General features: G+C 49.7%; 3 protein-coding genes across 5 annotated transcripts in view; 2 read left to right on the top strand and 1 right to left on the bottom strand.

Annotated features, from left to right (window-relative positions):
• Nucleotides 1–15,692, bottom strand: part of LOC128421704 (zinc finger protein 271-like) — a 279,246-nt gene that overhangs the window by 193,675 nt on the left and 69,879 nt on the right. The window lies entirely within an intron of this gene.
• Nucleotides 1–15,692, top strand: part of LOC128421751 (zinc finger protein ZFP2-like) — a 100,692-nt gene that overhangs the window by 74,437 nt on the left and 10,563 nt on the right. The window lies entirely within an intron of this gene.
• The window catches only part of LOC128421728 (oocyte zinc finger protein XlCOF6-like), a 226,920-nt gene continuing 220,243 nt past the window's right edge, over nucleotides 9,016–15,692 (top strand). Inside the window, exon 1 of the mRNA XM_053404881.1 lies at nucleotides 9,016–9,045. The gene's annotated coding sequence lies outside the window, so the exon portion shown is untranslated. The remainder of the gene's footprint in view (nucleotides 9,046–15,692) is intronic.

Here is a 15,692-nt window from a genome sequence, read left to right as displayed (position 1 = left end):
GGAATGTGGAAAGAGCTTCAGTTTCAATGCAACCCTTAGAAGACATCAACTGGCTGACACAGGGGAAAAACCATTTAAATGCATTGAGTGCGGAAAGTGCTTCAGTCAGAATAGAAACCTTAAAACACATCTACAGATTCACACAGGGGAGAAACCATATAAATGTTTGGAGTGTGGAAAGAGCTTCAGTTTCAATGGAAAACTTAGAAGACATCAACAGACTCACACGGGGGAGAAACCATTTAAATGCCTGGAGTGCAGAAAGAGCTTTAGTGATAAGGGAACACTTAGAAGACATCAACGGACTCACACAGGAGAGAAACCATTTAAATGTTTGGAGTGCGGAAAGAGATTTAGTGAAAATGGAACACTTAGAACACACCAACGGACTCACACAGGGGAGAAACCATTTAAATGCCTGGAGTGCGGAAAGAGCTTCAGTCAGAATGGAAGCCTTAAAACACATCTACAGATTCACACAGGGGAGAAACCATATAAATGTTTGGAGTGTGGAAAGAGCTTTAGTGATAATGGAAACTTTAGAACACATCAACAGACTCACACGGGGGAGAAACCATTTAAATGTATGGAGTGCGGAAAGAGCTTTAGTGATAATGGAAAACTTAGAAGACATCAACAGACTCACACAGGAGAGAAACCATTTAAATGTATGGAGTGTGGAAAGAGCTTCAGTTTTAATGCAGCCCTTCAAAGCCATCAACGGACTCACACAGGGGAGAAACCATTTAAATGTATGGAGTGTGGAAGGAGCTTCAGTTACGATTCAGGCCTTAGAAGACATCAATTGACTCACACAGGCAGGGGGGAAACCATTTAAATGTATTGAGTGCAGAAAGAGCTTCAGTCAGAATGGAGACCTTAAAACACATCAATGGACACACACAGGAGAGAAACCATATAAATGTGTGGAGTGTGGAAAGAGCTTCAGTCAGAGTGGACACCTCAATATACATCAACGGACTCACACAGGGGAGAAACCATATAAATGTGTGGAGTGTGGGAAGTGCTTCAGTTTCAATGCAATGCTTAGAAGACATCAACGGACTCACACAGGGGGAAAACCATTTAAATGCATTGAGTGCAGAAAGAGCTTCAGTCAGAATGGAGACCTTAAATTACACCAGCGGACTCGCACAGGGGAGAAACCGTTTAAATGCATGAAGTGCGGAAAAAGCTTCAGTCAAAGTGGAAATCTTAGAAAACATCAGCAGACACACAGGGAAGAAACCTTTTAAATGTATGGCATGTGGAAGGAGCTTCAGTCGGAGTGGAACCCTTGATATACATCAACAAACTCACACAAAAGACAAACCACATAAACGTCAGGAAAGTATATTGAGGCTCAGTCCTTGTGGAAGTCCTACATCAACAGACTCGTGGCCAGGAAGAACTTTACCAGTTGACACCCTACATACCATCAATAACTTTAAATGGAAGGATTGCAGAAAGTGCTTTAGCTATAATGTAATGTTTAAGAAACATGAAGGGACCTTCAAAGGAGAGAACCCATTTATATGTATGGAGTGAGGGACGTGTTCCTCTCAGAGTCCACTCTTCTTCACGGCAATAAACTCAGAGGAAATCTGTCTTCCTGCTTCCGGGCCAGCTGAGTCTGTTTCTCTTGTCATTTTCTCGTAGCTAGGTAATTCCCCTCTAATCTGCTCTGTGTCTGTGTCTCTCCCTCCTTCTGAGACCACTGGAAATGAAGGGGATGACTTTCCCCCCTCCAGCTCCTCTTCTGAGGAAAGATGATCGGCCTGAGAATGGATTCCCCCCTTAAGGTGAGGGACCTCAACGGAGTCCCTTCATTAGAAATGGACAGGACAGAAAGGGACAGAATATCTAGAAAAGGGAGACCACCACATACATGTTTTCAAATGGTGGACAGCTTAAACCTAAGGGATGCATGGAGAGACAAAAATCCACTGGAGAAACAGTTCACACTCTTTTCAGAAGCCTAACAATCGTCAGGGAGAATTTATGCAATCTAGATCTCAAATAATTTAATAATAGAAATTTAAAAAAACAGAGATTCACCCAAGGACAATAACAGATCATAATCCAGTGATATTAGAATTAGAAAATAAACAAAAGGGTAATAAAAGATGGCGATTAAATGAGAATTTATTAAACGATGAAAATCTGGTGATTAAAGCACAAGAATTGTTGAAATAATTCTTTGAAATCAATAAATCACAAGACACTGATATAAGAATAATTTGGGATGCCAGTAAAGCATTTCTTAGAGGCTTCTATATCCAGCAAAATGCAGGGGAAAAGAGAGCTTATGAGAGGAACTTAGAGCAGTTAAGAGAAGAAATAGCGAGCAATGACAAAATACTAGCGAAGGAACCAAAAAATAAAAAGGTAGCACCAAAAATCAAGTTATTACAAACACAATTCTCGTAGTTGTTAAGCATTGAAATCCAAAATAACATAAGATGGATGAAACAGAGATCCTTTGAATTTGCAAATAGGCCCAGCAAAATACTGGCATGGCAACTGAAGAAGAGACAGAGAGATTAATAGATAAAATCAAAGACGGCGAGAAAACGAGAAGAAATAAGTGTTTTATCAACCACTTCAAAAATTTATGTAATATAGGCAAGGAAACAGAAGAAGATATAAAAAATTATCTGCAGGGGAAAGACTTACCCAGAGTGGGAATAGAAAAAGTGGACAGCTCAATATACATCAACCGATTCACACAGGGGAGAAACCATTTAAATGTTTGGAGTGCGGAAAGAGCTTTAATGATAATGGAACACTTAGAAGACATCAACGGACTCACACAGGGGAGAAACCATATAAATGCATGGAGTGTGGAAAGAGCTTCAGTCAGAATGGAAATCTTAGAAAACATCAGCAGACACACAGGGCAGAAACCATTTAAATGTATGGACTGTGGAAGCAGCTTCAGTCAGAGAGGAACCCTTGATTTATGTCAACAAACTCACACAAAAGACAAACCTTATAAATATGAGGAAAGTAGATAGAGGTTCAGTCCTAGTGGAAATTCTACATCAACAGACTCACGTACAGGAAGAACTTTAGGAGTTGAAACCCTTCAAACCATCAACAACCTCAAAGAGAAGAAGCAGTTTAAATGAAAAGATTGCAAAAAGTGCTTTATTTATAAAGGAGTGTTTATCTGGATTTCTGGTGGTCAGTGAGGATTAGGGCCAGGCGATATATTGTTCCAAACTGGTTTCTAGACCACGTCATGATAACCTTTCAAAAACAATTGATACGGCAACATACCAAGAATCACAGTGTGTGTTTCTGGGATGCCCATTTGCCTGGAAGCTTTTCTTCGTGAAGCCCCTGCAGATGCCGAGTTGCTGACTTCCCTCCCAGACGACAGGAAGCGACACACACACCTCCATTGCCCTGTGTCGTTCCAGCCTCTTTCCTCCCTTGCTCCCTTCTGCCGGTGTGTCTGCCTGACTTAGATATCCTGTGTGCTGTATGATTTTACTGCTGAAACTGGATTTGCTCTCAGGCGCTAAGTTTTGTGCCTCACTGGGAACCCAGTGAGAACTGTATGCTTTGAAAGCTCAGTAAACTATTACTGAAGAAATTCTGCTGCTTCCCTGTGTGTTTTTGACCTCAGTGTGGGAATTGATCTACACGTGGCCCCTACTCTCCTCCTGCCCTGGAGTTGCTTTACTCAAGCATGCAAGACGGGTGCGTCTGTGTGCACTCAAAAGCAAATAAAGTAGGAGTCGCCTTTCTATGAGAGTACAGTGGTACCTTGGGTTACAGATGCTTCAGGTTACAGACGCTTCAGGTTACAGACACTTCAGGTTACAGACTCTACTAACCCAGAAATAGTACTTTGGGTTAAGAACTTTGCTTCAGGATGAGAACAGAAATCGCACGGCGGCAGCAGGAGGCCCCATTAGCTAAAGTGGTGTCTAGGTTAAGAACAGTTTCAGGTCAAGAACAGACTTCCGGAAGGGATTAAGTTCTTAACCTGAGGTACCACTGTAATGTGTTTTCAACTGTTTTATTGGTTTTTTTAAATTTTGTAATCTGCTCTAGGAGATTTGGATTACAGACAGGGAACTAACAGTAATGATGATGATGATGATGATGATGATGAAGAAGTTACATTGCTTAACATGCCCCCTCCCCAGTCATGAATACTTGAGGGCTCTCCTGGGTCCATCATGGTTGCTTGAGGCCCATGTCCAGCTCAGGCTACTTCCCCACCCCACAGACCTTTTGGAACAGAGAGGACATGGCCCTGGTCTTCCCTGCTCTGCACCAGATGGGATGGTTGCAACGCTCTCTGTGTGGAACTGCCTTGAAGGCAACTCGGGAACTGGCCCAAAATGCAGCAGCCAGATGATTGGCTGGGCTGCCTCTCTTTATGAATGGCATTTCTCTCCCACCTCTTTGCCCAAGGAGATCAAGGTGGCACCCATGGGTCTACCCCTCCCCACTGAGTCCCCCCAGAACAAACACATTGGATTCCTGTTTTAAAACAGTTGCACTGGTTGTTTCCTTTCCAGCAGGACCTCTCCTGCTCTCAATGCCTTGGCTTGTGAGACCTCCAGTGGTGCTTTCATAGAACTGTAGAGGTGGATGGCACCCCAAGGATCATCTAGCTCAACCCCAGGCAATCTCAGAGGGCAAACTTGCATCTGGAGGAACTGAGCACTGGAGGAGAAAATGAGCACTGCAGGATCAGGCCATAGGGCTGCCCCATAGAGCAGAGGAACCCCCCCCCATCGCCCTCTCCTCCTCCTCCACGGATTGGTCTCCTCCTCTTTTAACACCACCTTGATTGGTGGCCTCCCTGGCTCTTGGGAGGCAGTTCCACAGGTTTTACTCTGCCCTGCAAGAGGAAGCGCTTTCTCTTCTCTGCCCCCCTTCCTTCCTTCCTTCCTTCCTGCCTGCCTGCCTGCCTTCCTTCCTTCCTTCCTTCCTTGCACAGGTGAGGTTTTAGGGACCAGGGTAAATTTCATGTCTGAATGTTTCCATCTGCGGACAACCTCTGTTATACAAGGGGACTGATCCATACATCTGAATGAGGTTTATTTGCATGCATTTCCCCACTCTTGGACCCAAGGGGCCAGCAGTGCATCCATGCAAAGGAAGAGCAGAGCTGCCGCCCTCCTGCGACCCTCCGCGACCTGACTTGCCCCCCTCTCGCCATGCAGCGCTGGGACCCCCGCTCTCCCCACGGGCCCTATCCTGGGAGAGAGGAGACTCACCGGATCCCAGCAGGCGCCCCCAGGCAGCCTCTGCAGAGCCGAACCAAGGGGACCCCCACACGCCCGACGTCTTGCAGGAAAGGGGGGGGTTGGGCTTTCGCTCTGGAGGACCCTGCCCCCCCCCGTCTTACTTTCCTCTCTAGGAATCCAGCTCGTTTCCGTTTAACCCTTGGCAAGCCGAGCGCACCCAACTCACGCCTCTCCCTCTCCCGAGAGCAGGAGCATCGCGCACCAATGGCATCCCGAGAAGGCGGAGCAGGAGAGGTTTATGGATTACTTCCGGCAAGGGATCCCTCAGTTATGGACAGCAGCTGAACGGCCCCCTAACAGCTGGCCCCTGAAGACGGGTCCTAAGAAATCTTCATGGGCTCCAGGTCCCTTCCGAGCACCATTCAAAGTGTTGGTGCTGACCTTGAAAGCCCCAAATGGTCTCAGCCCAGAAGAAGGGAAGGAGCGTCTCCACGTCCATCGCTCAGCGCGGACACTGAGGTCCAGCTCCGAGGGCCTTCTTGTAGCAAGGATTTTAAGGTACCTGTGACCCACTCAAATTGTGTCCAAGAATTGACAGACGCAGCAGTGGAGATAAAGAAAGTGATATTTATTGCTAAGCAATAATTGACCCAGTTAAATCGTTTCCAGGGACTGGGCGTCTTAGCTCTAGCGCCCTGAGGCTTTATACCTGAGTACATACATCATAGATCATGACATAATCAAATACAATCGCACACGGCAGCAAAAATAAAACCAATGAGCGAATTCAAGCCTTGCCCCCTGATCATGTAAAGAGTTCCCTCCCAACTTCTGCATTCCTCAGTCTGAACATTAGTCCGACCTTTCCCCTAATAAAAAGGAGAAAGGAACTGTATTCGGCCCTTACGCTCTCCTACGCAACATCTGCCAAACAGGGACATTTTGCGGTTAGCATCTTCCTGTTTTTAGCTGCTCAGGACCCTGTCTGGACAGGAGGAAAATGCCAGCACAGCAGATTTATTGCTTCCCCCCTTATGTTAGCGAGACATTGAAAAGAACAAGGGGAGAGAACTGGGGCAGAGTTCATTTTGGATTTTTCAAATCTAAGCATTTTGCCCGAAGCTTTGCAGAAGCCTTCATGATTCAAACATGGATTATATAAAAAGCATTACGTATAAGGATATATGGTTATATATGGTTATATATGGCTAACTAATTATATGGAAAGCATAAGGGTAAAATTCCTCCAGGTGGTCCTGCTTCATTCTGGCAGGTCCCTCATTGCGAGAAGTGAGGTTACAGAGGGCCTTCTCGGTTGTGGTGACTGCCCTGTGGAACACCCTCCCACCAGATGTCAAGGATATAAACCATTATACGGCCTCCATTGACGCCTGAAAGCAGCTCCGTATCGGGAAGCTTTTAATATTTCATGTTGGGTTATCTTTTCTTCTATTCTTTGGGAAGCTGCCCAGAGTGGCTGGAGCAATCCAGTTTGATGGGTGGGGTACAAAAAAAGTTGTTGTTGTTGTTCGACACCCAGCTTTTGATAGGGCTGCTTCGTTCTGTGCTTTTGGACTCCTAGGTGGGCTTATGGTTCTGGTGCTTGTGGATCTCATGGGATTTAATGTCATGCCATTATAAATGCACGGGGATAAGTGCATTTACAGAGACACAGTCTCACAAACCACCAAAACTCCGGCATGTAGCCGCAGGTGATACAATAGGAGCCTTTCTGCAAATGGCCTTTGCAACACAACTCACTGGGTGGTTACAAAGTATACACATTTGCCTCTTTGCAATGTAGCCCCGTTTCCTCAATGAATCCACCCATTTCTTGATGAAATGTAACTTCTGCCAGGAAAACCTGAGCTGAAATAGTAAGGAGAGCAAAACAGCAGCCCTGTCTGACCCCCGTCAGCCTCCAGACGCCCCCAGTCACGTGGCAGGAGATTCTTCCTGAGCCCCCCCCCCATCAGTGATGATCCAGATATGACCCATTGATGATCCACATGATCCAAGCAGACTGGTCCAAAGAGCAGGTCTCTAGGCCTGAATGAAACGGGTCTGCGGTGATGGATTCTGGAGTCAAGAAATCCTCCCTTTCCAGTGATCTCTCAGGCTGGCCAGGAAAAGGCAGGGAGCAGGAATCGCCAGGCATCCCGATGGACAGACTTGTAACGTTGCCCAAACATGAACTCGGAGTCTGATCTGATTTCCATGCAGAACTCATTTTGTGACTTCGCTGTTGGATTGTCGGGATCAGCCCCTCCCCCCTCTCCTGATCCCAGAAGGAAGACCGGGCGGGGGGGATTTCCTCTCCTCCTTCCCCCCCACCCGCTCAACACTTACCCTCCCCTCCCGGCACATCCTTCTCTCATCCCGCCCCCGCCATCCCAAATCCCTCCCCCCATACATTGCTCCTCCTCCTCCTCCTCCTCCTCCAATCCGGCTTCGCTCCGGAAATGAGGGGGGGAACCCCCCTCCCAACCTGCCTGCTTCTCCCGCAAGTGGAGCTTCCACTCCGGATTGCCGCTCTGCCCCGTAGATCTAGGGGGGGCGCTTTCGGAAAGGGGAGGAGGATGGGAAGAGGAGGATCCCCGCCCAACGTGGATGTTGCAGGAAAGGAAAGGAGAATCGCGAGCGAGGACAAAGAGGTAAAGAGGTTGCGGGGGGGGGGGGGCGGAGAGAGAAGAGGACCCAGAGACCCCGCCAGCTCCCCAAAGCGCCTTTCGTGGGCCCCGTCGGCAGGGCCTGGATCTCTGCACGCGTGCTGCGAAGGGGGTTTTTCTCGGCCCCTTAGGCGCCTTGACAGGGGCGGGCATGGGACCCCCACCCAGGGAGTCCCCATGAGAACCCCATCGCCCCGTGTCCCCCGCGCAGGCATCCCCGGAGCGCTGGGGGCTTCGCGCAGAGAGAGTTGGGCCACGAAAGGGTTAATCAGCACGAGGGATAGAGACCCCTGTCCCTCCCCTGCTTGTCTTGGGGGGGCGCCTCCGGCTGGAGAGATGGGGGCACAGGGTGTGGGGTGAGCAGAGCCAAGGGAGCCTCTGGATGCAGGGTAGACTCAGGAGAGAGGGAGGGGGTCAAGGAAGTGGGGGGAGGGAGGGGAGCATCCCTGGGACAGGGAAGGGCAGCATTGGCGGGGGGGGGGGAGAGATAGGAAGGACAGTCTGGGTAGGGCGTCTCCATCATGACGCCCACGATGAATCTCCAGAGGTGCCGCCTTGACTTCTCCCTCCTGCCAGGAATGCCCCCCCCCAAGGCGACCAGAGAGGGATCCCTGGAAAGTGGGGGGTCCAGTCCCCCCACCCCTTCCTTCCTGCAGTCTCCATCCTCTTCCCACCCCATAAGCCCCTGCCCTGTCCAGACACAGCGATTCTGCCCAGTCCAACCATTGGTCCCCTGGAGAGGAGAGGAAATCCTGAGAGGAAGAGGGGAGGGGAGAGGCCTTCTCGGAAGCGACTCTTTGTTTCCACAATCCCACCCAGGAAGCAGCCAGAAACCTTTTCCTCTCTCTCAGGCTTCCATCTTTATTGTCTTTTCCACTGCCTGGTTCACTGAGGATGAGGATAATGTACACCTGTCCTCAGAAACGAGTGCAGAGTCCATGAAATAGAAGTTGCACCTCAAAACATTTCTGTTCCTCTTATTCTTTGTAGGCAATGTCAGAGTGACTGACAAGCTGAGATACAATCCTTCAGCATCCGACGACAACGACTACATGAATCTTCCTAGTCAAAGGACCCATTTTCATGATAGACAGTGCCTGTGGCTGGAGGCTCTACACTCAGGGTTTGCCTGTGGAGGCCAAAGACTGCCAGTATTAGCACAGGTGAGGTGTGTGACCTCCCCAAATTTACAGAATGTATATGAATGAGATTTCCTGGGTGGGATTATAGTTTATGGCAACCCTGTGATTTTCTCCACCCATAACATTTTATGAGCTGATATAGCAGTACGAGCTCCAAAATAACTTTTAAAAACCCCACAAGACCATCATCATCATCATCATCGCATTTATACCCCCAGCCCTTAGTTTGCCTCCCCAGGATCTAAAGAAAACACCAGCTTTGAATCATACAGAGTAAAACTACCAGAACCTTCTTGAACAAATAGGTTAGGAATTATCGCTATACATTATATCTGTACTTTTCTATGCCTGAAAAATGCAACCATGACACAGTGGGAATGTTCAGGGATGCAGGAGAGGATATATTGTTTGATTATATCCTTTCCAACTTGTGCTAACAAGTTGTACAATTTAGCAGAGTAACATTCCCCTTTTTAAACTTACAGCGGATGCATTTGCTCAGGCTCGCTAAAGCCTCTAAAATAAGTTTCCTTGGTAATTTCCCCTTTAGTCCCTCATAAAAAGATAGACACGACACAGTCTTCTATAAAAGTATAAAAAGAGTTTACTCACACATTCTGTTCACAAATGGATCCCAGAAGGCAGACTTAAGTTACAAAAGTTACATACACCTGGAAACTATCCCATAAGGAGACAGCCCAAGAAAGCATCTTAGGCTAAGCAGATGTTGCTTCTTCGACGAATGTAGTCAGAGAGAGTGTGGCTGACCAGTCCTGCTCTTTTGTTACCTGGGCAGGTGAGTTCGCGCCCACCTCTAGTCACATGCAGAAGAAGTCTGTCCCAGCCTAGGAGAAACCGGAAGTTCTGACTGGCTGCTCCAGACATCCCCTTTTATTTCCACTCTAGGGATATTGTACTTGACTGCTCTTGTGTTTCACATCCCACAGACACTTTAAAAGTCAGCACCAACAGTTTGAATTGTGCTCGGAAATGCGCTGGGAGCCAGGGGAGATACTTTAGAAATAATGTTATGTGGTCTTAGTGGCTGCTCCCAGTAACTAGTCTAGCTCCCCCATTCTGGATTAGTTGCAGTTTCAGAGTCACCTTCAAAGGTAGCCCCATGTAGAGCAGCTGGCAGTACTCCAAGCAGGAAATAACCAGAGCATGCACCACTCTGGCCAGACAGTCTGCAGGCTACTTGGGTCTCATCCTGTGTACCAGATGGAGCTGCCAGACAGCTGCCCTGGACACAGAATTGATCTGTGCCTCCATGCACAGCTGGGAGTCCAAAATGACCCCCAGGCTGCACACCTGGTTCTTCAGGGGCACAGTTATCCCATCAGGACCAGGAATGCCCCCATCCTCCCCCAGGGACAGTATTTCTGTCTTGTCAGGATTCAGCCTCAATGTGTTGGCCGCCATCCATCCTCCAACCACCTACAGACAGCCACACATGGCATTCACCATCTTCACTAGTTCCAATTTGAAAGAGAAGAAGAGCTGGGCATCATCCACATACTGGTGAACACCCAACCCAACCCCCCTGATGATCTCTCCCAGTGGCTGCATATAGATAGTAAAAAGCATAGGGGAGAGGATGAAGCCCTGGGGCACCCCACAAGTAAGCATCCAGGGGTCTGAACACCACTCTCTGGACATGGCCCAGGAGGAAGGAGGGGAACCACTGCATAACAGGGCCCCCAGCTCCCCTAGAGGGTCCAGAAGGACACCATGGCCAAAGGTCTCCAAAGCTGCTGCTAAGAGATCCAGCAGAACCAGGAAACAGCTTTCCTCTCAATATCTATCCCATTGGAGATAATCAGCCAGGGCAGTTCAAGTCCCATGATGAGGCCTGAGTCCCCATTGGAAGGGTCAGGGTGGCAGGAGCTTTCCTGGTCCTGCACCCCCAAAAGCTTCCGCCACAATACTTTTATTAGCTTTCAAGGGGCCACCGGATACTTTGTCTTTTCAAATACTTTTACAGGGGCGTATGATGTAAACAGCACTTCTGTTTTCCTTGTTCCACATCGGAGAGACTTTGATAAACAGGTTTGAGCTCGTTTCTGCGCTTGAAACCACTGTGTTAGCAGCACTGCAAGCATAGGCAGTGTGTTTGGGGGTCCTGGGCTGTCTATACAACAAGACCCCCTTCTCAGCCTGGCTGATATGGTCCCAAGGAAAGCAGAGCAGTATGTTTGGCACCAGCTTGGCTGCAGGAGTTGAATGAAGAAGGTGTGCAGGACACCATCCAACCATCTTAGAGACTCCACTCTGGATTTGTGTAGGTTTTCCTCCATAGCCTTTTCTTCCCCTGAACATAGCTCAAGAGGCAGTGAAAGTTTAGGAGCAGAGTTTTCCTTCTCGATGGGCTTCCTTCCCCGGTTGACGATCCCATCGGCCCTTCACTTTCCTCTGCAGCATGGGCAGAATCTGCCTTCTGGACTGTGGGATTCACTGTTGTTCTCCTCCTCTCCATCGACCAGGGCCTGCCTTCACCTGCAGCAGAATTCCCTAATACACCAAGGATTTGAGACCCATCAACTATCCTCGCCTGGTTTTGCCGGCCGGTTGAAGCGATTCCTGGGATTGTGGCCCCTGTTGCATGATGACATCTTCTGGAAGCCACGGGTGAGAGCTGAGTGCAGGGTGGGGACCAATGGTGGATAAATTACCCCATAAGGTGCATGACATGACCTCCACCAAAGGTACCCAGATATTTGAGACAGATAAGGAATAAATTCACGTCTCTGGAAATATCACAACATCAGGCCATCAATAAATCAACACTACATATTCAAGGATGAAGGGATAAGTACAGTTTGTCAGCGCCAGATTAGGGTAGTCTTGTGTCAGAAGAGGGGCTTGAGATCAGGCAGCACATCATCATTATAAAGAACCATTGGGATTCCCATTTGCCATCTTCTTTCCTTCTGCTTCTCCTGCTCTCTCAATGCAATGCGAGGCATGTAGAGGGAGGTCCATCTCCAAGAACAGGAGCTTCCCTGAGCACCCATTCAGCTGACCCCAAGCACGAAGTCTTGTCACTAATTCTCTGACTGACCCAGACCACAGTCCCTGGAAAAGATGTAGACCAGGGTCTCACATAATAGTCCACATGGACCTCCTGTGGCCAATGGGACTGTGCAGGTGATTCATAAACGTCTAGAGGTGGATGGAGGATTTGTGGAGTTTGGAACTGACAGGGTCAGATCTCCGAGGTGTCCTGCGTCTGGGAAGAAAAGGAGGGGGAGAAAAAGGAGGAGTCTGCTGTCGCAGAGCAGTGACGCAGCGCGTCTCTCTGTTTCAAGACTCACTTTCACTCTTCTCGCTGAGCAGCAGCTTGGAACAGAAGCTGCGAGTGTGCTCTTGGAGCACGGATGAGAATGTCGGAAGTTTCGGACGGATTTATTGCCTTGTAAATAAACGCTTTTAGAGATAAGAACTGAACTGTCTCTGGACTTGATTTATCCCTCATCTCACACGGACGGGACCGCTGCAGCTCTGCTCTCCTGCCAGGTCAACTTCCAGCAGAGCGACGCAGGGAAGTGTGACTGGACGCAGGGGTTTGATTTATGCAAAGGTTATGGACGTGTCGCGTTTCCTGACAAGTGTGAGAAGGGAAAAGGCTGCCAGTGACGTGTTGCTGTAATCTCCTGCCAGGAAAGGGCAGAAGGGAGGTGCCGGAGAGCGGAGCCAAGAGCCAGGAGGAACGGCTGCTTCGGAGGTCCGGCTTGCTGGCAAACTTGTGAGTACGCTGAAGCCCCGGGGGGGAGAAGAATGGCTGCTGCACAGGCACAGCAGAGCCAAGAGAGCTACCCCGGTGAGAGGCTGAATGGGGCCAACTGGGAGGCCTGGTCAAGAGGAGCAAGGGGGTGGTTTGTGGCCACAGGGCTCTGGAGTCCAGTCCAGAAGGAGCCGGCCCCACCCATGCAAGCTACTGCTCTGCTGAGTGAGAGAGCGCAGAGAGAGCTTTGCCTGCTGAAAGCAAGTGTGGACGCTTTGCTGTTGCCCCACCTGGAGGGCGTTGAATCGGCTGAGGCCGTTTGGCAGGTGCTGAGGAGCCTGTGCGAAGGCTCAGCAGAAGCCAAGGGCCGGGAGAAAGCCGAGGGCCAAGGGAGCAAGCTCCAGGCCGGAGTGGGAGCCAGATCAGAGGGGGCTAGAAGATGCCCAGAGGAAGCCAGACCAGAGGGGGCTGTTCTGGGAGGCTGTTTCTATGCTTCGACACCTCTGTGTGCTGGAGAGCAGCTGGGAGCTGTGGAAGAGAGCGCAGGCTGCACCCCAAAAGGCAGTGGGGGGGGCAGGCCAGGCAGGCCATTCCAAGAGCTCTGAGAAAGCGAAAGGCTTCGAAAGTTGTTTGTGCTTTGAGGCGACGTCCAACAGCGCTGGGAAGCATCCGCTAGAGGCCCAGGCTGCCAAGGACACCGGCCGGCGTGGAATGTCAACAAAGCAGGTTCCCAGGGCCGGTTCCCAGCAACGACGTGGGAAAGCAGCAGGCCAGGAGAAAAACAAAGACAAGGCGTCTTACCACCTCACAGCTGCGCTGGCGTCTCTGAGAAAAGACAAGAGCCTTAGCCGGGGAGAGGCTGTGGCCATGGCAACCGACGGGAGTGCTAGCAACGCCATGGCATCTGTGGAAAACAACCAGAGACACTCTTTATCTCTCGTGATCGATTCAGGCGCGTCGCATTGTCTTGTGACCTCTAGAGGGCTTTTGAGGAACTGCAAGACAGTTAAAACTGGACGCTATGTTACTTTAGCAGATGGGTCTCAAAGACCACTGACTGAAACTGGTCTTCTTTATTGCTCTTTCATAGATCATTGGGTAGAAGCTTTTGTGGTACCAGAGCTTGCCCACTCTCTTTTAAGTGTGCCAGCCCTTATGGCTGCTGGGTTTGATGTTTTGTTTTCTAACAATGTGTGTTCCTTTTTCAGGAATGGGAAGAAGATCCACAGTGTCCAGAGAAGAGGCACGCTCTTTCTGGTCAAGATGCCCATTGAAGATGGGGCTGGTGGGAAAATGGGGCTGGTGGAAAATGGGGCTAGTGGAAAATGGGGCTAGTGGAGAGTCCATTGACGATGCCCAAGGGCAGTGTGCCAATGTCCCACCACACCATGATTGTTTACACTTATGGCATCGCAGGTTTGGACACGCAGGGTGGTCATATGTGAAGAAGGCCACAGACAACACCATTGGGTGCAGGTTCAAAGCATGTGACAAATACCTAGATTGTCAAGCCTGTAAGCAAGCAAAGGTCGTAACATGCTCATATCCCAGGTCTGAGAGGAAAACCAGTAAACCCTTTGAACTTGTCCATTCAGATTTGTCGGGACCCATGCCGACACCTTCGTTAGCTGGATCTAAGTGGGTTCTGGTTCTGGTTGATGATTTTACAAAACATGCATGGCTATTTGCGCTGCAACAGAAGTCAGAGGCAGCTGCACTGATCAGGGATTGGATCACAGCGGTAGAGCTACGGTTCTCTACCAAAGTAGTTTCCTTTCAGTCCGATCGTGGGGGGGAGTTTACAGGTTCTGCGCTGCAATCGTTCTTCAGGCAGAAGGGTATCAGTCATCGACTGACGGCCCCCCACTCTCCGCAACAGAATGGGGTTGCAGAGAGGAAGTTTCGCACGCTACAGGAGTCAGCGAATGCTATGTTGGCAGACTCGGGGCTGCCACAGCGCTTTTGGGCCGAGAGTTATAGAACAGCTTGCTTCCTGCAGAATAGAGTGTTCAATTCCAGTGTAGGAGACACACCGTTCTTTCTGCTTCATCGGAAAAAGCCCAAAGTACATTTTCTGCGCACTTTTGGGTCAACGGCTTGGGTTCTGATTCCAAAGGCCATGCGCAGGAAAGGGGAGCCAAGATCCAGGAAAATGATCTTTGTGGGCTATGAGCCGGGTTCAAAGGCGTGGCGCTTCGCATACCCTACTGGCAACCAGTCCAGGCTGCTTATTAGCGGCAGTGCTGAGTTTTGCGAGCAGAGTGGGTGGAAGCGGCTTCACGGAAACCCGGATATTCTGGTAGACTCAGATGAGGAAGAGGAGGGTGAGGCTGAACCTGTTGCTGATGAGCACAGTCCACAGCCACAGAGTCCAGAGCCGGGATCTCCAAGGGAGAGGCTCCGTATCTCTCCAAAGGGGAGTCCCAGGACCCCTCCACAGGTCTCTGTCAAGTCTGAGCCAAGGAGTGAACCATCCTCGCCAGCAGGACCAGCTGTTCGCCCTAAACGGCGCAGCAGGTCAGAGGGGGATGATTCTGACATAGAGGATAGGAGGGTTGATCCAGGTGAATCAGGCGCAGTTCCAGAATTCACGCTGAGGAGGTCAGCAAGATCAACCAGAGGAAAGCCACCTGAAAGGTATGAAGCCACGAGTGTCTGGGTTGGTGTGGCTAGATGTGAACCTGAATCCTTTGAGGATGTTCAGAAGTTGCCTCGGGAAGAAGCCAGCAAATGGCATGAGGCGATGCAGAAGGAGATGAACTCAATGGAGTCTCTTGGAGTGTTCTCACTCACACAGCTGCCGGCTAACCAGCAAGCTGTTGGCTGCAGATGGGTTTACCGTCTTAAACCCACAGAAGCAGGAGAGCCACAGTACAAAGCGAGGTTAGTGGCGCGTGCAGTTACGCAGAGACGCGGAGTCCACTTCACAGAGGTCTATTCGCCG

The sequence above is a fragment of the Podarcis raffonei genome, chromosome 10, assembly GCF_027172205.1.
Source record: "Podarcis raffonei isolate rPodRaf1 chromosome 10, rPodRaf1.pri, whole genome shotgun sequence".
NCBI classification, from domain to species: Eukaryota; Metazoa; Chordata; class Lepidosauria; order Squamata; family Lacertidae; genus Podarcis; species Podarcis raffonei.
This window is presented reverse-complemented; position numbering and strand designations above follow the sequence as displayed.